This window comes from Neoarius graeffei, chromosome 1, assembly GCF_027579695.1.
Source record: "Neoarius graeffei isolate fNeoGra1 chromosome 1, fNeoGra1.pri, whole genome shotgun sequence".
Taxonomy (NCBI): Eukaryota; Metazoa; Chordata; class Actinopteri; order Siluriformes; family Ariidae; genus Neoarius; species Neoarius graeffei.
In genome coordinates, this window is record NC_083569.1 from 73,735,421 (window position 1) to 73,761,839 (window position 26,419).

Sequence of the window (26,419 nt, forward strand, 5' to 3'; positions counted from 1 at the left end):
GGCACTTGGTAGAGTGCATACCTCCCCCAAGCTATATGTTAGAATATCCAGATATCCACATGCGTATCCAGCTTTGCATCAAAATCGAATCACCTGTTCCTTGGCCTATGGCCCACCTTTCCTCAAAATTTCATCAAAATCTCGTCTCGTCTCGTCTCATCTTCTTCCGCTTTATCCGGGACCGGGTCGCGGAGGCAGCAGTCTAAGCAGGGAAGCCCAAACTTCCCTTTCCCCAGACACCTCGGCCAGCTCCTCGGGAAGAACACCGAGGCGTTCCCAGGCCAGCCGAGAGACATAGTCCCTCCAGCGTGTCCTGGGTCTTCCCCGGGGCCTCCTCCCGGGGGGACATGCCTGGAACACCTCCCCAGGGAGGCGTCCAGGAGGCATCCGAAAAAGATGCCCGAGCCACCTCAGCTGATTCCTCTCGATGTGGAGCAGCAGCGGCTCTACTCCGAGCTCCTCCCGAGTGACTGTGCTTCTCACCCTATCTCTAAGGGAGCGCCCAGCCACCCTGCGAAGGAAACTCATTTCGGCCGCTTGTATCCGCGATCTTGTTCTTTCGGTCATTACCCAAAGCTCATGACCATAGGTGAGAGTCGGAACGTAGATCGACCGGTAAATTGAGAGCTTCGCCTTTTGGCTCAGCTCCTTCTTCACCACAACGGACCGGTAAAGCGACCGCATCACTGCGGAGGCTGCACCAATCCGCCTGTCGATCTCACGCGCCATCCTTCCCTCACTCGTGAACAAGATCCCGAGATACTTAAACTCCTCCACTTGAGGCAGAACTTCTCCACCAACCTGGAGAGGGCAAGCCACCCTTTTCCGGTCGAGAACCATGGCCTCGGACTTGGAGGTGCTGATTCTCATCCCAGCCGCTTCACACTCGACTGCAAACCGCCCCAGTGCATGCTGAAGGTCCTGGTTTGAAGAAGCCAACAGGACAACATCATCCGCAAAAAGCAGAGATGAAATCCTGTGGTTCCCAAACAGGATTCCTTCTGGCCCCTGGCTGCGCCTAGAAATTCTGTCCATAAAAATTATGAACAGAACCGGTGACAAAGGGCAGCCCTGCCGGAGTCCAACATGCACTGGGAACAGGTCTGACTTACTGCCGGCAATGCGAACCAGACTCCTGCTCTGTTCGTACAGGGACCGGACAGCCCTTAGCAAAGAGCCCCGAACCCCATACTCCCGAAGCACCCCCCACAGAATACTACGGGGGACACGGTCGAATGCCTTCTCCAGATCCACAAAGCACATGTGGACTGGTTGGGCAAACTCCCATGAACCCTCGAGCACCCTATGAAGGGTATAGAGCTGGTCCAGTGTTCCGCGACCAGGACGAAAACCGCATTGTTCCTCCTGGATCCGAGGTTCGACTATTGGTCGAATTCTCCTCTCCAGTACCCTGGAGTAAACCTTCCCTGGGAGGCTGAGAAGTGTGATTCCCCTATAATTGGGGCACACTCTCCGGTCCCCTTTCTTAAAAAGAGGGACCACCACCCCAGTCTGCCACTCCAGAGGCACTGTCCCTGACCGCCACGCGATGTTGCAGAGGCGTGTCAACCAAGACAGCCCCACAACATCCAGAGACTTGAGATACTCAGGGCGGATCTCATCCACCCCCGGTGCCTTGCCACCGAGGAGCTTGCAAACCACCTCAGTGACTTCGGCTTGGGTAATGGACGAGTCCACCTCTGAGTCATCAGCCTCAGTCTCCTCAGTGGAAGACATGACGGTGGGATTGAGGAGATCCTCAAAGTATTCCTTCCACCGCCCGACAATGTCCCCAGTCGAGGTCAACAGCTCCCCACCCGCACTGTAAACAGTGTTGGCAGAGTACTGCTTCCCCCTCCTGAGGCGCCGGACGGTTTGCCAGAATTTCTTCGAGGCCGACCGATAGTCCTTCTCCATGGCCTCCCCGAACTCCTCCCAGTTCCGAGTTTTTGCCTCCGCAACTGCCCGAGCTGCAGCACGCCTGGCCTGCCGATACCCGTCAGCTGCCTCGGGAGTCCTGGAGGTTAACATGGCCCGATAGGACTCCTTCTTCAGCTTGACGGCATCCCTTACTTCTGGTGTCCACCACCGGGTTCGGGGATTGCCGCCACGACAGGCACCGGAGACCTTGCGGCCACAGCTCCGAACAGCTGCGTCCACAATGGAGGTAGAGAACATGGTCCACTCAGACTCAATGTCCCCCGCCTCCCTCGGAAGCTGGGAAAAGCTCTCCCGGAGGTGGGAGTTAAAGACCTCCCCGACAGAGTGCTCGGCCAGACGTTCCCAGCAGACCCTCACCATACGTTTGGGCCTGCCAGGTCTGTCCAGCTTCCTCCTCCGCCAGCGGATCCAACTCACCACCAGGTGGTGATCAGTTGACAGCTCAGCCCCTCTCTTCACCCGAGTGTCCGAGACATAGGGCCGGAGATCAGATGAAACGACTACAAAGTCTATCATTGACCTCCGACCTAAGGTGTCCTGGTGCCACGTGCACTTATGGACACCCCTATGCTCGAACATGGTGTTCGTTATGGACAAACCGTGACTAGCACAGAAGTCCAATAACAAAACACCACTCGGGTTCAGATCGGGGAGGCCGTTCCTCCCAACCACGCCCCTCCAGGTGTCACTGTCATCTCCCACGTGAGCATTGAAGTCCCCCAGTAACACAATGGAGTCCCCAGTCTGAGCACTCCTCAGTACCTCTCCCAGGGACTCCAAGAAGGCCGGATACTCTATACTGCTATTTGGGCCATAGGCACAAACAACAGCAAGAGCCCTCTCCCCAATCCGAAGGCGCAGCGAGGCGACCCTCTCGTTCACTGGGGTAAACTCCAACACATGGCGGCTGAGCTGGGGAGCTATAAGCAAGCCCACACCAGCCCGCCGCCGCTCACCACGGGCGACTCCAGAGAAGTGGAGAGTCCAGCCCCTCTCGAGGAGCTGGGTTCCAGAGCCCAAGCTGTGCGTGGAGGTGAGCCCGACTATCTCTAGCCGGTACCTCTCAACCTCCCGCACAAGCTCAGGCTCTTTCCCCCCCAGCGAAGTGACATTCCATGTCCCAACAGCCAGCCGCTGTGTCCGGGGATCAGGTCGTCGAGGCCCCTGCCTTCGACTGCCACCCAATCCACATTGCACCAGTCCCCTACTGCTACCTCTGTGGGTGGTGAACCCACAGGAGGTCGGGCCCACGTCACCTCTTCGGGCTGAGCCCGGCCGGGCCCCATGGGCAAAGGCCCGGCCACCAAGTGCTCGCATACGAGCCCCAACCCCGGGCCTGGCTCCAGGGTGGGGCCCCGGCTGCGTCATCCCGGGCGACGTCACGGTCCTCGGATTTTTCTCCATAGGGGTTTTGGTGAACTGCTCTTAGTCTGGCCTGTCACCTAGGACCTGTCTGCCTTGGGAAACCCTGACAGGGGCATAATGCCCCCGACAACATAGCTCCTAGGATCATTCAAGCACACAAACCCCTCCACCACAATAAGGTGGCAGTTCAAGGAGGGGTTCATCAAAATCCGTTTGCTATTTTTTTTTTAGTTACGTTGAACAGACAAACAAACGGAGGTGAAAACATAACCTCCTCCCACAAACTGTGGTCGTTTGCATATAACACGAATATCACTTACAGGGGAGTCATTCAGGGGTGATTCCGTGGGATAATCATGACCCATGGTTGCAGATGGCGACTCTGGGCCAGCTAGTGGACTCGGGCTCTTTGGGCTGGACGGTGGCCTCAGGCTGTTTGGGCCAGGTGGCAGACTCGGCCTTCTTGGTGGTGTCCCAGGGTTCCTGACCCAGAGACTCCAGAGACTGACTGCAAGGCTCTTGGGACTTGACAGAATCTAAGAATTTACCAAACAAAATAGTTTTATAGTCTGAATTATTTAAAAAAAAAGGTTTGCTCTCTCTGTATCTCACTCACCTTCCACAGATTTGCTTGCAGCTAACACTTCAGTCTCATCTCCTGACCGTGAGGAAGGATCACACTTGGAGGTGCTTGCCTGTGACTCCTGGACAATAAACATATTGTAACTATCTAGAGTTTATCACGGTGGTGTAGTGGTTAGCACTGTTGCCTTACAGCAAGAAGGTCCTGGGTTTGAGCCCAGGGGCCGATGAGGGCCTTTCTGTGTGGAGTTTGCATGCTGTCTGCATGGGTTTCCTCCAGGTGCTCTGTTTTCCCCCACAGTCCAAAGGCATGCAGGTTAGGCTAATTGGTGGCTCTAAATTGACCATAGGTGTGAATGCGAGTGTGAATGGTTGTCTGTGTCTATGTGTCAGCCCTGCAATGACCTGGCGATTTGTCCAGGGTGTACCCTGCCTCTTGCCCATCGTTAGCTGGGATAGGCTCCAGCTTGCCTGTGACCCTGTAGGACAGGATAAGCGGCTACAGATAATGGATGGATGGATGGATACATTTTATGATGCACCAGTTTTTAATGACCAAAAGTAAGCAAACACATTAAACCCATGTGATTAAAATATCTCTCATTTGAAAATTTTTCATTTACTATACTATTCTACTCTTCTTGTTTCACAACACTTACTTGCTCCTTGTCAATAATGTATTTCCTGAACCTCTTCATCTGCACACTTGTGATGTGTGTCACTAGTGTGTGCAGCCACCTCCTCACAGAACTGTATGCCTTCTGTATTCTCTTCCTCTGCTCAGGACTGAACTGATCAGGCCTGTCCTTTTGGGTGGAGTACTGCCTGTAGAGTTCTCATATCTCTTGAAAGCTGTGATCCTCAAACCCTCTCTGACCGTAGATACACTTGTCAACATTGGCCTCAAGGAGAACGGTGACTTGTGGTAAGTTCTTTGCGGACTCTGTGAGTTAGTCTATCACCCACCGGTTCATGATCTCTCCCTTTCTGTGTGGGTTTGTAACCTCTTATCTGTGCTTTTCGAGTATGTTGGAATCATGTACATCAACTTTTAATAACGTGTAACATCATTATCACTTTGATTGTGAGAGTAAAGGAACTCTGCAAAGGTGAATAACAGACACTGATAATAGACATAGATTTGTGCAAACACATACAGGTAAGTCATTTTAAGCATGTAATTAAAATGGCATTTAAAATGCATAGCCTACAGTGGTATTAAACACAATATGCTAACTACTTCATGTAGCCCACATCGTTTGCCACAAGCAAACGTGGAATGGTGCATTCTTGTGGTGTCATTTGGCCAATACCAGCTTTCCTAAGCATGCGGATGTCATGGAAGTTGGCGGCGCAGCAGTAGCACACAGCAGCCTCTCCAGATCCACAATGGTGCTTTCTTGTCATTTTGTTCCTTTGCCTGACCTTGTATATCACATGGATGTTGGACCAAGTGGTGATCGTGTCTACCATCACCAGACACACTCTCAGAAACCATGCAAAATACGTCATAAAAGATGATCTGCTGGAAAAGCTATGTGACCTCAGCCTGCTGTGCCTCCAGTCCTTGGACTTGCCTGAGGGTGGTGACCTGGGGAGGAGGCGAAAACACAGCAAGCATGGGAGTGTCCGTGCTAGGCGGGCAGCTAACCCTAGCTGGCTGGCTCTTCCATCCATTCTACTCTTCAGTGTCTGCTCCCTGGACAATAAACTGGACTATATCCTACTCCAGTGGACTACCCTGCATGAGTTTAGAGACTGCTGCATCTTTTGTTTCCATGAAGATATGGCTCAGCAACAGAGTTCAGGATATCGCCATTCAGCTGGATGGGCTAATTTCGTTTCTGAGCCAACAGAAGTGCAACTCTGTGCAGTAGAACTTGCAGAGGTGGTGTGTGTGTGTGTGTGTGTGTGTGTGTGTGTGTGTGTGTGTGTGAGAGAGAGAGAGAGAGAGAGAGAGAGCACAGAATGGTATAGGAATTCAGTGCTAGTCACTAATTATTGCTCATCAGTAGTGGAGTTTATGACTGTAGACCATTTTATTTACCACGGGAATCCACTTCCATAATAGGAGTTTACATTCCCTCTGGCGCATATGCTAAGGAAGTACTCCGTCTTGTATGGTGCTATCAGCAAACTGCAGAATGTACACCCAGATGGATTGTTTATTCTTGCTAGAGATTTCAACCATGTGACTCTCAGGTCACTACTCCCTAAATTCCATCAGCATGTGAACTTTGCAATGAGAGGGGCGAATGCGCTGGGTCTTGTTTACACAAACATTCGTGGTGCGTACTGGGTGGAGCCCCACCCCTACCTCAGTGACTCAGACCACATCTCTGTCATGCTAATTCCAGCATACAGACTGCTCGTCAGATGCTCCAAGCCAGGTAAAAACCTGGCCTGAAGGAACTGACTGAGTCATGTTTAGGAAGGCTGCAACCAATGGCAGCTGCACCAACTTGGAGTGCATAGCATCAGTGACCAGCTACATCAACAAGTCTGTTGATGTTACTTTCTTTAAGATCACCACTCCCCTCAACCAGAAGCTGTAGATTACTGCAGAGGTGTGCACACTACTGAGGACCCAAGATGCTGCCTTCAGAACAGGTGACAGGGTGGCCCTAAGAGTAGCGAGGACCAAACTCTCTCAAGCCATCAGAGCAGCAAAGCACACGTGGAGAATCCACAGCTACTTTCATGACAGAGGTGAGACACAGCGTATGTAGCAGGGCATCCAGGCCATCATGAACAGGACAACACCTGCCTGTGATAATGATTCCTCCCTTTCAGATGCACTGAACAGCAGCTATGCATGGTTTGAGGTGCAGAACAGCGTGGCAATGAGGAAGACCACTCTTCCTCCCAATGATCAGGTGCTTTATCTGACCATAGCTGATGTGATGGGAAAACTCTATGCAGAGTTGACCTACGGAAGGCTGCTGGACCAGATAACATCCCTGGTAAAGTGCTCAGAGGATGTGTCGACCTTTTACTGGCAGTAAAACAGCCCCAGAGCATGATGTTACCAGCACCAGGCTTAATAGTTGGTACAGTCCTCCTCTTTACCTCTGGTCATTGTGGCCAAACAACTCAATCTTTGTCTCATCTGACCATAAAAATTTCCTCCAAAAGGCTTTTTCCTTGTCCATGTGGTCACCTGCAAACTTTAGGTGAGCTTGGTGTTGATTTTGGATCAGGAGCTTCTTTCTTGGACAGCAGCCTCTCAGTCCATGGCGATGTAAAACTTGCTTGACTACAGACAGTAACACTGGTTTTCCAGCAGCTTCCAGTTCTTGGCAGATCTGTTCTTTGGTGGTATCTGGGTTGTTCCTTACATCCGAACACATTTCCTTTCAGCTGAGGGTGACAGTTTGGATACTCTTCAAGCAAAGTGGCTACGCCTCCCAATAACTTGAACTTCAATGCAATTATTTGAACTGATGATCTTGGAATCTGCAGTTGTTTAAAAATGGCTCCGGGAGACATTCCGGAGTTGTGTAAATCCATGATCCTCTTTCTCAGATCTGCACGGAGCTCCTTGGATTTTGCCTTTGTACTGTGTGTTGGTCAATTCAGTGAGTGCTGAGATTTTTGTTCACCTTTTTTTTATCCTCTGCTGGCCGAAAAGCCCGAAGGGGGATTATGTTGTGGCGATGTCCGTCCATCCATCTGTCCGTCCGTCCCGGGAAGGGTACTCACCTTCTGAAGTCAACTCCTCTCACAATTTTTGGAGGAATTTCACGAAACTTGACAGGATTCTTTGTTATATGTCGGAAATACGCATATTGCAATTTCATTCAATTCAGTTGCATTTTACCAAAGTTATGGCACTTGATTACCAAACTTGTACTTTGACAATTTCATGAGGGTGTATTAAGCACTTATAGCATAGATATAATTGCCAGCAGGGGATATTGTGCTCTCAGAGCACTCTTGTTTAAACTTGTTTTAAGTTCAAAAAGTCTAAAATAAATGAAAACTTGTGCACCAAATTCTTGGAGTTTTTTTTTCTAGTAGATGTGTGTTTTTGTATAATCATTCTGCCCCAGAAAAAGAACAGTTCAAGAAAAGATTTAAAGCCCACTATTGTCATGGCATTAATGTCTGTGTAAACGTCTGAGCCCAACTTTATGTAAATCTGTTGTATTTGTGTGTAGTTCAAATTTATACTAAACGTATGTATCCATCAGTTGAAGTTATAGATTATCTCATAGCAGTTTATCTAGGCAGGAAACGGGCAAGGCCTACATCAAGTTGGCTGTCAATTGTATGGATAAACATTACTGTAGAAACATTTTGTCTGAGTTGTAAAAATGATAAAGCTCATCATAAACCCTCACCTTTTTTACCTAGAGAAAACCTTTTATAAATATTTTCTAATTATGGCCTGTTGGTTAAGACATGGCACTATGTGACAGCAGGAAAAGGAAATTTGCTTGTGTTTAGGGCACAGAGCAAGATTCTATTTATAACTTGGTGGTGTGATTTGTATTGAGGTACTGTATGCTTTGCAGAAACAAAATGAGTGAAACATTCGGTCTTTTTGTTTGGTTTGTAGCCGGATTTTTATGTTCATGTTCTTTTCATGTAAAGGTTTTATCGTGGTGCTTCAAGTACAAAGACCCATGTTGTTGCACTTGTGTACCACTGAATGCCACAGTTTGTTACCACTACTTGTGATGAATATAAAACAATTGTGCCCAAATCTCTGGAACTGTTGTTGTTGTTGTTATTATTATTATTATTATTATTATTATTATTATTAATAGATTGGTGTATTGCCCAGTTTATATCTGATTTACTCAATAAATATTCATACAGACGAAATTCAGCTAAGAACTGAATCTTGCAAAAACATGCATTAGCTTTGTCACGGTTGGGTTGTTTGTTTGTTTGTTTGTTTGTTTGTTTGTTTGTTTGTCTCCAGTCAGGCATGTAGGTGATTCTGTCCCCTGTACTTTTTTCTTTAAATAAATTGGATATTTTTAATAAATTTGTTATTTAGGGCCGAGTGTGAATGGTGACCCAGTCACTCACAGTACTGCTTTTGGTATATGCACATAGTGGTGCGGATGTACTTCTGGTAAAATTTCAGCCAGCTAAATAATTTCCCCTATCCATTCTCTTGCTATGATTTTATTTTTTATTTTTTGATCAAGTGGTGACAGTGTCTAAGAAAAAGAAGTTTCAGTGGAGAGAATGGTTCAGCTAAACACTGCCGTGTGCCTTTGTGTCAAGCTTTCAGTATGTACTTGACATTGCAAGGAAAAACAAAAACATTGCAAAGAACAAGAACAACATTGGTTTGGCAATTACCCAAACAGGAACCTAGACAAGGTAAGAAGCTTCCCTTTTGTAGCTGGTTTTGTCATTAGGTCAGCAACCATTTGGTCTGTTGGGCAATACTCCAAAAACACTTCACCACCATTGTTTACAGTTGATCTTACAAAATGGTATTTGATATCAATGTGTTTACATCTCTGTCGACTAACAGGATTCTTTGCCAATGCAATTGTCCCTTAATTATCTTCATAAATTACAGGTACACCATAATGACAATCAAGATGTTTAAGCATTTGAGACAAGTACTGTACAAACATTCTTGTGTAGTGGCAGCTAATGCCATGTACTCAGCCTCACAAATTGACAGTGCTACAGTTGGCTGCTTTTTGGTCTTCCAAGAAATCAGAGGACCATTCTTACATAGGCTACCACCATAACCAGATGTACTACGTCGGTCAGTTGCATCACCTGCCCAATCTGCATCACTGTAAGCCACCAACTGTAACCCATCATCACATTTCCTGTAACACAGCATCTTATCAATCGTGCCTTTCAAATATTTCAGTACATGTTTTACAGTTGTCCACTGCTCTTCTGTTGGCTTACTGAAATATTGTGAAAGTTTGCTTACAACATAACTCAGATCCGGTCTAGTGCATGAACTAAGATAGATTAGGCTACCCACTGCCTCTCTGTATTTCCTGGGGTCACTCATCTTTTCATCACCATCAGTGTAATTCAGCTTTGACACACAAGGTGTTGACCTGGGTTTACAGTCTTACATGTCAAACCTTTCCAGGGGTTTACCAACATAACTCTGCTATGACATAGTCACAACCCCATCACACTGGTCAAACGTGATACCCAGAAAATTCTTCAGTCTGCCCAAATCTTTCATCTGGAATTTTTCAGTAAGCATTTCTTTGACAGTTTTCATTGCTCTCTCATCACTGGCAGCAATAACCAAGTCATCAACCTATATCAATATTATCACTTTCTCATATTCTGTTTCCCTCTTGTAAACACAATAATCAGCTGGGTTTTGTTCAAAGTTGTTTTCACAAAGATAGTCATGTAACATTCTGTTCCAGTTTCATCCTGATTGCTTTAACCCATACAATGATTTCTCCAGTTTACACACCATTTTCTCATTTGTCTGAGTTTTTACGTCATAGCCTTCTGGCTGTTCCATGTAAATTTCATAGTTAATCGGTGCATGTAGGTAGGCAGTTTTAACATCCATCTGATGGAGGATCAAATCCTCCTGAGCAGCCTTCTGCATTAACACTCTCACACTAGTAAGGTTAACAGTAGGAGAAAAGGTTTCTCCATAATCTACACCCATCTCTTGACTGTACCCCTTGGCAACATACCGGGCCTTGTACTTGTCAGATCCATCAGCATTAATTTTGATAGCATACACCCATCTACCCCCCACTGGAATAATCATCAGTAAAGGAAAGTGCGTACCTATACCCATCTCTGGACACTGGATCAATGGGACCGGCTAAGTCAGTGTGTACCAACTCCAAAGCTGACTTGGCCCTCACATCAGGCTTCCTGTTCCTGCTCTGAGTGAATTTACCCTGAACACACACTTCACATTGCATAGACTTGGGTGTTTCACCCTTGATTGTCATACCATCAACAACACTCTGTAACTTCTGAACATCATTAAAGTTGCAGTGTCCCAAAATCTCATGCCACGTCTTAATGTCATGGCAACTCATACATTGATCATCACAGTCATTGTTCACAGGCACAGTAGGCAAATAGAGCAATCTGTTATGTTCATGAATGAGAAAACGTGTACCGTCTTTGTACTGCAGGATGTTGTCACCCTCCTTGAAGATCACTGTTGCCCCACTGGAAGTTGCAGCTCTCACAGAGAAAATATCTTGGGGATAGGAAGGAATGTACAGTGCCTGCTTCAATGTAGCACTGATGTGCCTTCCTCTGCTGTCAACCAGACACACTTCAGCTTCTCCTCTTCGCTCTGCGACCCCCTTACACCGTGTGCCACGTGCCCTCTCTGGCCACAACGGTAGCATTCAATATTGCCACTCTCAGTGCTCTGCACCCTTGCACCCACTGAACAACTGGGCTTCTTTGGATGCGACTGGGCCCCCATCACATTGTCGTCAGCTGCAGCTGTGCGCATCCCTTCTGTGTTCTCATAGCTTTGAGTCACGAAAATGGAGGATGGCTTGAAAGATTCTGGCAGCCCCTTCAGAACCATGGCAACTAATAGTCCATCACTCAAGACCTCTCCAGCATTCCTCAGTGCAGTGATTGAGGTCTCTGCACGTATGACATAATCAGTCACACTCTCAGTACTCAACTTTTGCAGAGAAGTAAGTTCTGTGTACAGACTGACAATGCGGGGCTTACCCTTGCCAGCATAATAGTCTCTCAGGATTTGAAATGCTCCGCGCCCATCATCTGCAGCCTCTCGCATGACCAGGGACAAACTTTTGTCATCTAGAAACTGGATCAGCTCAGCATATGCTTCAGCATTCTTTGTAGCATCTTCAGCCAGTGCTGCTTCATTCGCACCCTCAGCAGGCTCATGCAAAATTGTGTCCTTCAACTTCTGCAACTGCAGATGGCCCAAAAACTTTGTCTCCCACAGTTCGTAGTTCTTTTCATCTCCGTCAAACACCAGACGAGACCAACGAGAACTTGTCCTTTCACTCATTGTACAAATCTTGAGACAACTTCAAACAAGCATAAACTTCAGCGCAGTACAGCGCATTCTGGGCCCATAACCTGTTACAAACTGAACTACTAGCTGGCAACAAAAAGGAAAATGAACAGGCACCAACACAGGTTTGGGTGAAAATGAGCAGAATCTGTTTATTAGTCACAGGTGAGGCTTAAATGCAGTCACATGACCTGGCCTCAATTAGGATTGTTAATTGAGAGCACACAGGTAGTTAAGGCACTTAACGAGCATCAATTAACAGTTTCAGTAAAGGGTGATTATGTATTTCTACCAAACAAGCAAAGTAAGTGGAGGTCTATTCTTATTTATTTTTTATCCTGACACCCTGTCAGTTGCTGGACTCTTACGAGGCTGTCTGCGTCCATCATGAGCACACTTGATCTAGCTGCTCTGTCTGTCACAGCTTCACCAGACAAACAACCATTCACAACTCTGGGCAGTTTAGAGTAGCCAGTTCACCTACCTTCCTGTCTTTGGACTGTGTGTGGGGGGGAACCAGAGCACCTGGAGGAAACCCATGTAGACACTGGAAGAATATGCAAACTCTACACAGAAGGGCCCCTCGTCCACTGATGGGTTCAAACCCGGAACCTTCTTGCTGTGATGTGACAGTGCTAAGTGGAGGCCTAGTGGTGGCTGTATTTCCTTTGTTCTTGTTAACTGTTCAGGGAGGCTCAAAAAGTCCACACAGAGATCTTGGTGCTAAAAGTAAAACTAATAGAGCACTCTCTCGCCATCTACTGGTCGAAGTGTAAAGTAGGTTAATTATAATCGCCTATTCACTTGGTGGGTAATAATGAAGTGTGATTACATTATTGTGCATTTTTTTGGGACAAAGGTTTTAATGAGCTGAATTCATTAAGCTGTTTTTCTATATAAATGTCCTGCTTTGTTGATGTGTTTCTCTGGTGATGGAGAGGTGAGCAGTGGCAGCACCAGCAGAGAAATACAAAGTAACTGGCACTTCAGGATGTTCAAATTAAAGCAATGTTAATATTTAGTTTTGTACCTATATGTTCACACACACATTAAAAAATACTGAGATATGGATGCTTTGATATCTTCATAAGGCTCAGTAAAAATGAGTAAACATCATATAGTACATTGCATTTTTATGTGTGGTACAGGAACTGTACGCTGTGAATCTTTGTAAAGAGCTCAGTGTGTAATCTGTTTCAGATCCCTTTTGAATCACTGCTCTGTCATCTGTTTCCATACAATACATGAGGGGAAAAACCCTGTACTGTTTCCCAGACATGAAGACGTCATCATACATTAAGTTGAGTCAAGATTTGAGTAACTTCATCCAAGGATCACTACTTGAAATTATAAAATAAAATCAACTCTCATCATAATAATTACAATATAATATATAATTTATTATATATAGCCAAATATGAGGGTAAGTCAAAAAGTTCTAAGACAAATGAAAAAAAAATATTTTTTTTTATTTATGAAAATAACAAAGCTATTTCTCTACATACCCTCCATTTAAGTCTAAACATGCACATAGAGAGAATCGTTCGATTCCCCCCCCCCCCCCCCCCCCCCCCCCCCGGGACACACACGCCCCTCAAGATTTATTTATTTGTTCATGTCCGATGAATATACATTGATTCACATTTAAATTTACAATATCAAATCCAGACTAATCAAAAAAGAAAAGTAGACTAAGTGAGGACGAGTTAGAAAAACGGGTTCATTTCTCCTATGTTTATGTTTACACGTTTTGTTCAGACTGCTTTACACCCCAATCCAGTGGGTGGCGGTAATGCCCCCATTAGACCCCTTTCACTGACGTCACCCGAAACCGGAAGTAAAGAAACCCTGCGCCATATTGGAAGACCAACAAACTCGTGATTAGGGGGAAATAACGGCAGCGTGCCGTATGTGAACCCACGAGGCACTTGGTTTATCATAAACCTACAATGGTAAACTTTTGTGCTGTGTTAGGGTTCTAACAAAGCTGATGGGAAAGGTGAAAAGAAGTCTTTCTACAGAATACCAGCTGTGATTGAGACACAAGCAAACCAAGGAGCTTTCTGCCGGGAGACAGAGAGAGGATTTAGCTGCTTTATGCAGAGCGGATCTGAATACTTCAAGTCTATTTTGTTACTGGTAAGTCGCTAGGCTAGAGTGTTGTAGAACATTTTTTAAAAATGTTTACTGAATAAAAACATCCTTAATTTTATCAAATATACTCTACTCTATATTTCATTTCTTCTTTTGTTTTAATTTTCCTCCCTCCATCCCTCTTTGGATTTTAAATATAGTTTTTCCCCATGTCCAAATAATTCAAATATATATAAATAAAAACAGATAAGTAGTAAATTAAAAATAAATTATGAAATTAAAAAATCCATTCTCCCTTGCCCCGAGTCTTATCATATGGGTCAAACCCATCAATCACAGCCAGTTTCTCCACATACAGTGCCCTTTCTGCAGCTGGTAATGTACTCACATAACCAGAATTATCAGCCATCGTGTCACTTTACTCTCGCTCGTACTTTGTTTTATATTGTGAGTGCATGTACTTGGTCTTCCAATATGGCGCCTAACAAAATCTCGCGGTACGGTGACGTCACGCGGTAGCCCTGGATAGAAGAGAAAATGGGGGAAAAAAGAAGATAAAGACAGAAAACGCAAGAAACCTGCTGCTACTTTGTCTCAAAATATTGGCGCCATGTTCCAAAAAAGGGCCAAAATGGGTAAGGTGCTGAGTGCAGGACTTTGTTTTTCTTTTGTTTACAACAGTAGTGGTAGATCGATCTGTCAGAGTGATCAGTGGGGGTGGGGGGTAGCGTCAGCCCGTCCGTCAGTCTGTGTGTCAGTGACACGCACACACAGAGATGAGTTAGGTGGCTCGATGGCTAGGTACTAGTAGCGTCGGACCTGGGGCTGCTTTTATTTTTTTTCAGCTTGGGAAATCGGAGCTGTGGTGTGGTGTGAAGACAGTAAAATGCGAGACTTTAAGAGCACATGTTTTTCAGTCGTCATGGTAACATGGCATCATGGTAACATGATGCCCTGTCAGTGGTTTGGCATTTGGATCAGAGTGAAAAGAAACGTGTGCACTAGCTGAAAAATGAAAATGTTCAGACCAGTGTGTGTGAAAACACCCACTGTTGCTGCATTTGGGCAATTTTAAATTAATTGTCCTTATAGGGCTGTACGATATTATTTCAATCTCAGGATTACTTGAAACATTTATCTCAATTAGAAATTATTGTTGTTTTTTATGCTAAAGCATGGGCAGATCAGGAGTGTTCTGATGCCATAAACAACAACTGAAGTGAGCAACAGAGACAGACAACAACAGACAGACAGAGGAGGGGAGAGCAACAAGACAGACAGACAGTGAAGGAGAGCAACAGAGACAGACAATTAAGAAGAGCAACAACAGACAGACAGAGGAGGGGAGAGCAACAACAGACAGACAATGAAGGAGAGCAACAGAGCAGATAATGAAGAAGAGCAACAACAGACAGACAGAGGAGGGGAGAGCAACAACAGACAGACAATGAAGGAGAGCAACAACAGACAGACAAAGGAGAGCAACAACAGACAGACAGGAGGGGAGAGCAACAACAAAGACAGACAATGAAGGAGAGCAACAACAGAGACAGACAATGAAGGAGAGCAAAAACAGACAGACAGAGGAGGGGAGAGCAACAACAGAGACAGACAATGAAGGAGAGCAAAAACAGACAGACAATAAAGGAGAGCAACAGAGACAGGCAATGGAAAAGAGAAACAACAGACAACTGAGGTGAGCAACAGAGACAGACAATGAAGTCACAGCACAGTTGTAGGAAGATAACAATAATAAGTTAGACAACAGAGAACTTATAACGAATAAAAAAATGTCTAAATTAGAAGATTTGAAGTGTGCTTGTGTATTTGGGGGGTACGGGAGTAGGGGGCCAGATGAAGTCCACTTTTGGGGAAAAAAGATCCCCCCCCTCCACAATGCTGGCTACGGGCCTGCTATAATACTTTTTTTTTTTTAGCAAAAAAAAAAGGTCCACATTCTATTTTAGTCACTAAAGTTAAAAATCAGTCAAATGAAGTAGATAATATTTTGATGTCAGTTTGACAGCCTTCGTGAGGATTATCCTTATAATGTTGAGCTGTCATCAGTTTACTTTATGTTCGTTGTGTGCAGTGATTAAGTAAAGCTGCCACAATATTTTACACGAACAGGTGGTGTTTTTTTTGTAATCATTTCATGTCCTTATTTAATGTGTTGAGAAAACCGAGTGAAGGTTCAGGCTCTCTGTCTTGTGGAGAATCGCTCCCTACGGTTGTACTCTAGAGCACTATGTAGTAAGGACGCCATTTTGTAGTGCTGTCTGAAACCTTCATGAGGATTATTTACACCTTATACAGTATCCCACAATGCATCACGAAAAGTAGTGTACAACCGACATACCTGTCAACCCTCCCGTTTTTCCCAGGAAATCCCTTATTTTGACTTATTTCCCGCTGTCTTCCCGTTTTTTTTATTTTCCCGAAAACATCCCGTATTTTGACATTATATAAACGTCCCGTATTTTCACAATATAAAAAAGTCGGTAGGTCCAGAATTCATGACGCGCCTCTGACAGGAGTTTACAGCAGGAAGTCGGGCCATGAATTCACGTCCCCGCCCTCTCAGGCATCAGTAATTACAGAACTACGTCCGGAGGCGAGGCTGAACAAGTGATTAGGTCCAGTGTTGCCAGATTGGGAGGTTTCCCGCCCAAGTTGGGCGGTTTCAAGTGCATTTTGGCGGGTTTTGAACATATTTTGGGCTGGAAAATGTCAGCAGTATCTGGCAACACTGATTAGGTCTGAGGTGAAGATGACGATGCTAATAGCTAAGAAAAACATTAGCCTCTCTTTCTTTGATGATTTCAACAAGTGCGTGGCTGGAATGTTCCCAGACTTTTCCATCGCAAAGAAATTTTCCATGGGGAAAACGAAAGCCTCCCAAATAATCAAAGGTAGCTACACGTTTACATTAAGTATGTCCTGGCTAAGACCTCATAAATAGCCTAGTGTAAACTAATTGGTGTATTAACTCTTTTATCCACTCATTGTCTATTTTATTTTCTATCTGAAACTTACCCATTTTAAATCACTCTTGGTTTAATATTTTATATTACTCTTTATTACTCTATCTATCTATCTATCTATCTATCTATCTAGTGTTCCGAGGCCATGACTATGGTAAAACCATAATAAATTGCAATGGAATTGAATTTATTGACTGGTTATATAATGACCTTTCTTATTTTAACATAAGATACGTATTTTAGCCCTTAATTTTGGAAATAACTGGTACCACTGAAAGCAAATAAAAATAAATGTATAGTTTATTAACAAATGCACTCTATAAACCATAAGCATATTGAGTTTGGGTCTTGGCTATCACCAACATGCACCAGAGTACAGGAAATCACAAATACTAGATAGAAAATTGCCCCCCATCAACTACACACCCACTTTTGGTGAAGGGTATGACTTTCCGAAATTTTCCCTTATTTTGGGTTAAAAATCTGGGAAATATCCCTTTTTTTCAAACCTCAAAGTTGACAGGTATGACAACCGATGATCATTAACCAAGCAATATTGTTAATAATACTGACAAAATACTACATTCATAAGTCTAAATTTCAGAATAAAAAACCTAATTTTACAGAACTTAATATAGGACATTAAACAGTATGTAACCACAATTTCTAGCAGCAACAATAAAGCTGTCAAAACAAACACTTTTTGTGCTAAACAATGTGTTTTTTTATCATCTGTTTTTGTTTATTTATTTTGTAATGCACATCCCCCTGGCGTAGTTGCACCAATGCTACTGTAATGTGTACTGTTTGTATACTTGTATTGATCTAATTTAAAAAAAAAAAAGCGCAATATATCCTATCATGCATTGCGGTCGCGCTGAAAGAAATCAAATTAAAAGTCTCAAATTTGATTTAATAAAAGGCAGCGGCAAAGAAGAAAGTATTCAGCCTTGATTTAAAAAAAATTTGAAAGATGCAGGTACTTTTGTATTTATTAATGTGGAAAATGTGCTCAGTATAATATGGATTTATTACAAATATGCATGCATGTATTTATTATTTTGAAAACCCACCAGCCGACTGATCTGGTACGTTTAAATTGTGCGACAGTAACGACGTAAATAGTAGCGCGACGGACTAGTGTCTGAAAGCGTTTTTGTTTTTCCCCATTTTACAAACGAGCTCACTATATAGTCCTGAATATAGTAATTACCTATATAGGGAGTAGTGAATGAGTGAGTGATTTCGGACACAAGGCTAGTTTAACTGTTGTGACCTGAATGACCAAAGAACTACTTCCGGAAAAGCCTCGCTCTCATTACATAGTCAGGAGTAGTGCATCATGGGAAATGTTTCGCTATTATTTTCTCATAGAATAAACATAATTAAAAAAGCGCCCTGTTCATTCTGAGCAGTGTGTTGTGTGTTTTCGATGTAGATGTGTGTGTAATTAGTGAGTAAATGTCGTTCACCATGATGGTGAAGAGTGTGTGTGGTGGTGACGCCGCTCCGCAGTGGGTTGTGAACTCATACTTACCTGGCAGGGGAGATACCATGATCAAGAAGGTGGTTCACCCAGGGCGAGGCTCAGCCATTGCACTCCGGCTGTCTGACCCCTGCGAATTCCCCAAATGTGGGAATCTCGACTGCATAATTTGTGGTAGTGGGGGACTGCGTTCGCGCTCTCCCCTGATTTCACTGTACAAAAAATAGATGAGTGGAATTCAGTTAGTAATCTGTTTTCAGTCTTACAACGCAATTGTAAGTTTATAATCATTGTGTGTTTTAAATTAGTTAGCATATATTGTTTAGTCACTCTATTGTACACTTACATGACGCTAGATCTGTTTTAACAATCTTAAAAACATTTAGTTATACAGCTATTTGTACTGTACCATTTCTACAGAGAGCGTGCACGTGACGTAACGAGGTCATGTGATATTTGTTTATGCCCTCTTGGACGGCATGGCCGCGCATAGAACTTAGACGAACCCGTTCTAATTATCAAGTGTGTGGGAATAGATCTTTCGAGAATGGTTATGGGCAATTCCATGTAAATGTCAACCTCACCATGCAAAAATAAAGCAACATGTAATACATCAAAACCACTCCCAGAGATATCACCTAGGCCTGTATTTTACAGATGTGAATAAGTTGAACCAATTTGTCACAAGAATTGTTCCCTTCGCCTTAATATGTCAGTCTTTCTTTCTTATAATGTAAAACCCAAGCTAAAATCAACTTTGATCATGTACAATTCTATATTATTGCCACAAGCCACAGAAATGTATGCTAAAATCCACAAAACAGCAAAACAATAGCCATCCTAAATATTATTTAAGAACTTTGATAGTTTTAGCTGATATTTAGAGAGTTTTTCAAAGGGTTATGGTGGTTAAATTGCTGATTTTCTAAACATATGCCATGTCTATTTCAGACGCGTCACATCCATAACGGAATTTCGTCACATCCATAACGCTGACTTTTCCTTCCGAAACTCTGCATGAAATACAAAATATTTTAAACAAAGATTTTTTAATATTCACCTTGGACCCCTCTATCAAATGGATCTCTCCATTTCGACATTAGGTTTACAATTTCACAAAGTTTGATAAAAATGTACAGTCACCCAAGAAAAGTGATACTTTTTCTGTCACATCCATAACGCATATTTTATTGGCGTTTTCTGGCATGCCCTAGATGTACTATGGGAATTGTTCTTGTTCTATCACTTCTCCAGTATGGTACAGCGTTAAAATATGCAACACCTGTTTAAATACTGGGAGACAATAAAACATGCACTGGGTCATTTGTTGCCATTTTGAGTTCAAGTGTCACGACCATAATGCTGGAATTGCTCTTATATCTTGTTCAGCATTTGGTTGTACCAATAGACAGGGCCAAAAGGAGGGCCTGTCATTTTATAGATTCCCCGCAGACGAGGAGAGACGCGCAAAATGGGTGTCTGCTGTGTGAAGAGAAAACTGGTACCCCAGTTCTACCAGCCGAATTTGTAGTGAACACTTCATATCAAATCTTCTAATTCAATACTCCTAGTACATCTGTTAAGCTGATTTTCGGATTGAATGATAACTGCATAGTCGGTGATTTGTGATTTTTTTTTTTTCAGACAAAAACATACATATTTACAACCCTGTCATTATCTGGAACTGAGTTTAGATTTCGAACATTCTTACAATAAAACGTCCTGCATAGTCTCTTTATGATAAACTTCTTAATGCCACTTACCCGTGAGGTTATCAAGTAGACATTCTTCTTCGGAACCTTCCAGAGGTATAGTTGGGATACCCATCCCGCAACAAAATATTTATAAGCTTCCAGGCTCTTGTAAGCTTTGAGGGCTTTGCCAGTGTAACACGATTCATGATTACCAAGAAAATTGTAAATGTCGTGGTAGGCCAGATCGGGCAAATCGCCGGCACCGCAGCTCCGAATTTCCCTGAACAAGGATTGCGGCAAGTTGTATGGATCTGCAATCCCCAACCTGGAACACTTTTCCACGTAACGCTGCCTCACGTCACCGTCAAGATGCTGAACAAACTTAGACAAGTTATCGCGCGATGTAGATGGGGTATTTTCCGAATTTTCTTGGGGATTACTCCCTGGATCCATTACGCTCGCGCAAGGTAAACAATCCTGAAGCCGTCCAATATGGCGGAGTAAACACGGACGGGTCACGTGACTGCACATCCTCTATACTATACTGATGCTTATTATTGTTAAAACAATATCTAAAGTGCTATTTGTAAAATAAAATTTTTTTTTTTTTTTCGCGGATCAAATTCTGCGCTCTGATTGGCTGGCGAGCAGGTCCGTATTCTATGTTACGGACCTCTAGCGACTCGCTCGGTCACAACAACAAACAGTAGCATTTTTTTGGTCAACATTTATCTTTTTTTATAAGATTTATTTATAAGATTATCAAAAATCCTATAATTTTTTGCCAGCATTTCTCAGGAGAATAGCATTAATTTTACAGCATGGATAGCGATAACGACAGTGTTCACAGCGAAAGCGAGTTTTACTACCCTGAGGAAGAAGAAATTAAAGAAAACATTTCAGGAGAAAGCTAAAAACCTCTAACTGCTGCTAACGCCGAGCAAAAACATGGCTGAATCCTGAATGACTCCTATTTGTATAAATAGGGGACTACATAGGCGGCAAAATGTAGTTGTTTTCCTGCCATGGAAGTGCACTTGTATACCGAGGAGGAAGCCATTTGCATTACAGCCGTGAATGAGGATTCAAAATGGCGGCTCGGCTCGGTTTTCCCTTTCGGGCGCTCTCGTTTTCTGTTAGAATTTGATAAAGAAAAAAATAAATATATTATTTACCAGCTTAAGGTCGGTTTGTATGGTGAAATACCGTGACCTCGGCTTTGAATACTGACCTCGACCCAGAGGGCCTCGCTCAGTACTTTCAAGACCTCGGTCACGGTATTTCACCATACGGACCTCCCAGCTGGGAAATAACATATATATCTTGCTCTAGACTTTCAAACAATATTATAAGATTTTATTTTCATTTTACCTAATGGTGGATGTTACAATAATTACAAACGCTAACAATCATCCATCCATTTAAGGGTCGCAGGCAAGAAGAAGCCTTTGTCACATGCACAGTGAAATTCATCCTCTGCATTTAACCCATCTGAAGCAGTGAACACACACACCCAGAGCAGTGGGCAGCCATACTACAGTGCCCGGGGAGCAGTTAGGGGTTAGGTACCTTGCTCAAGGGCACTTCAGTTGCCCCATGTTAACCTAACCACATGTTTTTGAACTTTGGGGGATACTGGAGCACCCAGAGGAAACACACACAGACACAGAAAGGCCCCTTGTCAGCCACTGGGGTCGAACCCAGAACCTTCTTGCTGTGAGGCAACAGTGCTAACTACTACACCACCATGCCACCCAAAGCTGGAGCCTATCCCAGCTGACTACGGGCGAAAGGCGGGGTACACCCTGGACAAGTTGCCAGGTCATCACATGGCTGACACAGAGACACAGACAACCATTCACACTCACATTCACACCTATGGCCAATTTAAAGCCACCAATTATCCTAACCTGCATGTCTTTGGACTGTGGGGGAAACCGGAGCACCCGGAGGAAACCCATGCAGACACTGGGAGAACATGCAAACTCCACACAGAAAGGCCCCCATCAGTCACTGGGCTCGAACCCAGAACCTTCTTGCTGTGAGGCGACAGTGCTAACCACTACACCACCGTGGTGCCCCTAACAGAACATTCCAATTTAGCTATAGTCATGTAGTAACTATAGTCACCCTTGCAATAATAATTTCAATAAATGGTTAATGTTCAGTTCCCTCTTCATTTATTCTCTATTCAAAAGGCCCAACTGAGTCACACAGGTTGATGTGTTTCGCGGAGGGGACTTCCGGTAGCAGAGCCATGTAGATGTGTTTTGTGGAGCTCTGCTAGAATTGAAATTATGTATATATTTCACGGATTGGAGTAAGGCAAATTACGATTCGTCGACAATTAGCACATGACTTAACCTATTAAGCTGCTATATTTTCCTTTGTATAGCCTATTAGTTATTTAGTTACTATGTCTGGTCGTGGTAGACTGGCTAAGCCAGCTAGCACTAGCTCCTCTATGGCTAAGGACCCATTGGGACAAGAACCAATACTCCAAGCGATTGTTTCCCTAAAGGAAGAACTCCTGGCAAAAATCGATGAGAAAATGGAAGGCCAGACGGCAGACATTAAAAGTCAGGTGGACCAACTCCGGGAGGAATTGAAAGCGGGCATGGACAGTGTTAATGGTAGAATCAGCGCTTTGGAGCAGCAGTTCCATCAAGTTGAAGATGCTGCTCGCGAACAGTCTTCTATAGTCAGTACTCTTGAACGTGAGGTGGCAACAATGAAGAAAGACATAGCCAATTTGAAAGCACGCAACGAAGACCTGGAAAATAGATCGCGTTGCTGCAACTTGTGAATAATTGGGGTGAAAGAAGGAAGAGATAGTGTCAAGGGGCCGGTCAGCTACATATCACACATCCTGGGCGAGATGTTGGATATGGGGAAAGCGCCTCTGCTTGACCGAGCACACCGAGCTCTGCGCACCTCGGACCGAAGGGACGATCCCCAAGGAGGCCTACCCAGAACTTTCATTGTCAGATGCCACTACTATTAAGAGAAAGTGGAGATTCTCAAAAAAGCTGCGGGGAAACTCCTGAGGATGACCGATGGGGATGATATCCGCATTTTTCCTGACTATAGCCTGGAGGTTAGCAGACAACAGGCCAAGTTCAACGAGGTAAAGAAACTGCTACGGGATGACAAGGTCACGGATCTTCGCTTCGGCATTGTATACCCTGCTGAGCTGAAAATCACACTCCCAGACAGCAGTGGCGGCTCCAGAGATTTTTCCTTAGGGTGGCAAAGGAGGGGCATAGGTTCCAGGAGGGGGGCATAGGTTGTCGATGCAGCAGTTTATGCAAATCGTAGAAATCGTTTTTACTTACTCTCAAGACTGACTCACAGTCACGTCATCTTGTCAAATATGTATTGAGCTATTGTACCATCAAGGAAAACAGATTCAACCATCTAAACCATCTTTTCTGAAAGTATATTCCCAAGCAATGAATGGAACTATTCTGCCCTAGCGATGTATCAAAAAATAGACAGATAGCGAACAGTTTAGATTGTGGATCTTTACTGAAGACTTCAAACTTATACAGACGTGTTCATCCTCGATTTCCGTAAAACTAAAAGAAACAAATTAAGTATATCACTAAACTGAATAGCTAACTAAAGCTTCTATGCTGGGCGGCACGGTGGTGTAGTGGTTAGCGCTGTCGCCTCACAGCAAGAAGGTCCTGGGTTCGAGCCCCATGGCCGGCGAGGGCCTTTCTGTGTGGAGTTTGCATGTTCTCCCCGTGTCCGCGTGGGTTTCCTCCGGGTGCTCCGGTTTCCCCCACAGTCCAAAGACATGCAGGTTAGGTTAACTGGTGACTCTAAATTGACCGTAGGTGTGAATGTGAGTGTGAATGGTTGTCTGTGTCTATGTGTCAGCCCTGTGATGACCTGGCGACTTGTCCAGGGTGTACCCCGCCTTTCGCCCGTAGTCAGCTGGGATAGGCTCCAGCTTGCCTGCGACCCTGTAGAAGGATAAAGCGGCTAGAGATAATGAGATGAGATGAGATGAGCTTCTATGCTAGCGGAGCAAGACTAGCGTGCTAGTCTAGTTGCTGACTGACCAATATAAAAAATATTGATGATGATAATAATAATAATAATACATTTTAAGCGCTGTCGCCTCACAGCAAGAAGGTCCAGGTTCAAGCCCCGTGGCTGGCGAGGGCCTTTCTGTGTGGAGTTTGCATGTTCTCCCCGTGTCCGCGTGGGTTTCCTCCGGGTGCTCCGGTTTCCCCCACAGTCCAAAGACATGCAGGTTAGGTTAACTGGTGACTCTAAATTGAGCGTAGGTGTGAATGTGAGTGTGAATGGTTGTCTGTGTCTATGTGTCAGCCCTGTGATGACCTGGCGACTTGTCCAGGGTGTACCCCGCCTTTCGCCCGTAGTCAGCTGGGATAGGCTCCAGCTCGCCTGCGACCCTGTAGAACAGGATAAAGCGGCTAGAGATAATGAGATGAGATGAGATAATACGTTTTATTTAAAGGTGCCTTTCTAGCACCCAAGGACACCATACAAAAATGAAAAACAAACCATAAAATACACATTAAAATTACAGAAAGAAAAAAACCATTAAAACAAGTTATAATTCAAAATTAAAAATTTGACAGTGCAGTGATTAAAGTTGAAAAGCAAGTTTGAACAGGTGTGTTTTGAGTGAGGATTTGAAATGTGGAAGGGAGTTGATATTTCTAAGTTCAGGAGGTAGTGAGTTCCAAAGCCGGGGAGCAGAGCGGCTGAAAGCTCTGCTCCCCCTGGTGGTGAGACGGGCGGAGGGGACAGTCAAGTGGATGGAAGAAGATCTGAGGGGACGAGAGGGAGTGGCAACGTGGAGGAGATCGGACAGATATGGGGGAGCGAGGTTGTGGGTGGCCTTGAAAGTTAACAGAAGGGTTTTGAATTCAATTCGAAACTTGACTGGGAGCCAGTGGAGCTGCTGCAGGATGGGCGTGATGTGGTGGATGGAGGGGGTGCTAGTGATAATAAAGATAGCTGGGCTAAAAGAATAACTGAGTACCAAAATGCATTTAACATAGAAAGGACAAGACTGTGTTCTATCAGGTGAAAACAATTTGACCAACCTCTTTGCTCCAGCACGTTGCCTCATCAGAAGTCGAGCATTCAGAAGAATCATAACAGAAGAACGTCTCTCTCTGGGTGAAACCATTTCAAAATTCCGGGGGTGGGGTGGGGTGTGAAATAACGTCAATAACGGTAGGTAGAGATGAGATGAGGGCTTAGTATCTCTGTAGATAGATAATTCTCATTATCTGTAGCTGCTTTATCCTGTTCTAACCACTACACCACCGTGCCGCCCATTGTTTTTTTCCTGCCTTAGTCAATTTATTTCCGTTTCACATGCATGTAGCTGTTGTAAAGTTCAGTGTGTTTGTGCAGAACACTCTGGAACTGTAGGTTCATTACTACACTCTGACTCCATAGTGACATTTTGCACAGGACTGGGTTCCTTTGATAACAGGAGCAAAGCTTCAGCGTTCTCTGTTCTTAATCTTTTCTGTACTTTCAGAATATATCGCACATCTCGCTCCTTGTTGGGTTTTTTACTGTTATGTCTGAGTTGTTTGGTGGTCAAGCTGGGTTTTCCATTTCAAATAAGGAAGTTGGTTCATCTGTATGAAAATCAATTGAGTTTGTTTGAACACTTTCAGGGCGGCACGGTGGTGTAGTGGTTAGCACTGTCGCCTCACAGCAAGAAGGTCCTGGGTTCGAGCCCAGCGGCCGACGAGGGCCTTTCTGTGTGGAGTTTGCATGTTCTCCCCGTGTCCGCGTGGGTTTCTTCCGGGTGCTCCGGTTTCCCCCACAGTCCAAAGACATGCAGGTTAGGCTAATTGGTGGCTCTAAATTGACCGTAGGTGTGAATAGTGGTTTGTCTCTGTGTCAGCCCTGCGATGACCTGTACCCTGCCTCTTGCCCATAGTCAGCTGGGATAGGCTCCAGCTTGCCTGTGACACTGTAGGACAGGATAAGCAGCTAAAGATGATGGATGGATGAACACTTTCATGAAGACACTAACTCGAATGTGAGCAGAAAAAATAAAACAAGATTCAAACTCTTCCATACTCACTTCTGACTTTCTATTTAAAAAAAATACATTTTAAATACGGGCGGCACGGTGGTGTAGTGGTTAGCGCTGTCGCCTCACAGCAAGAAGGTCCTGGGTTCGAGCCCCAGGGCCGGCGAGGGCCTTTCTGTGCGGAGTTTGCATGTTCTCCTCGTGTCCGCGTGGGTTTCCTCCGGGTGCTCCGGTTTCCCCCAC

General features: G+C 44.5%; 1 non-coding gene across 1 annotated transcript; it reads left to right on the forward strand.

Annotated features, from left to right (window-relative positions):
• The first annotated feature begins 18,485 nt into the window (after positions 1 to 18,485).
• Positions 18,486 to 18,648, forward strand: LOC132898295 (U1 spliceosomal RNA). Its single transcript, XR_009656481.1, has one exon. It is a non-coding gene; the product is annotated as a U1 spliceosomal RNA (small nuclear RNA).
• Positions 18,649 to 26,419: the final 7,771 nt, after the last annotated feature.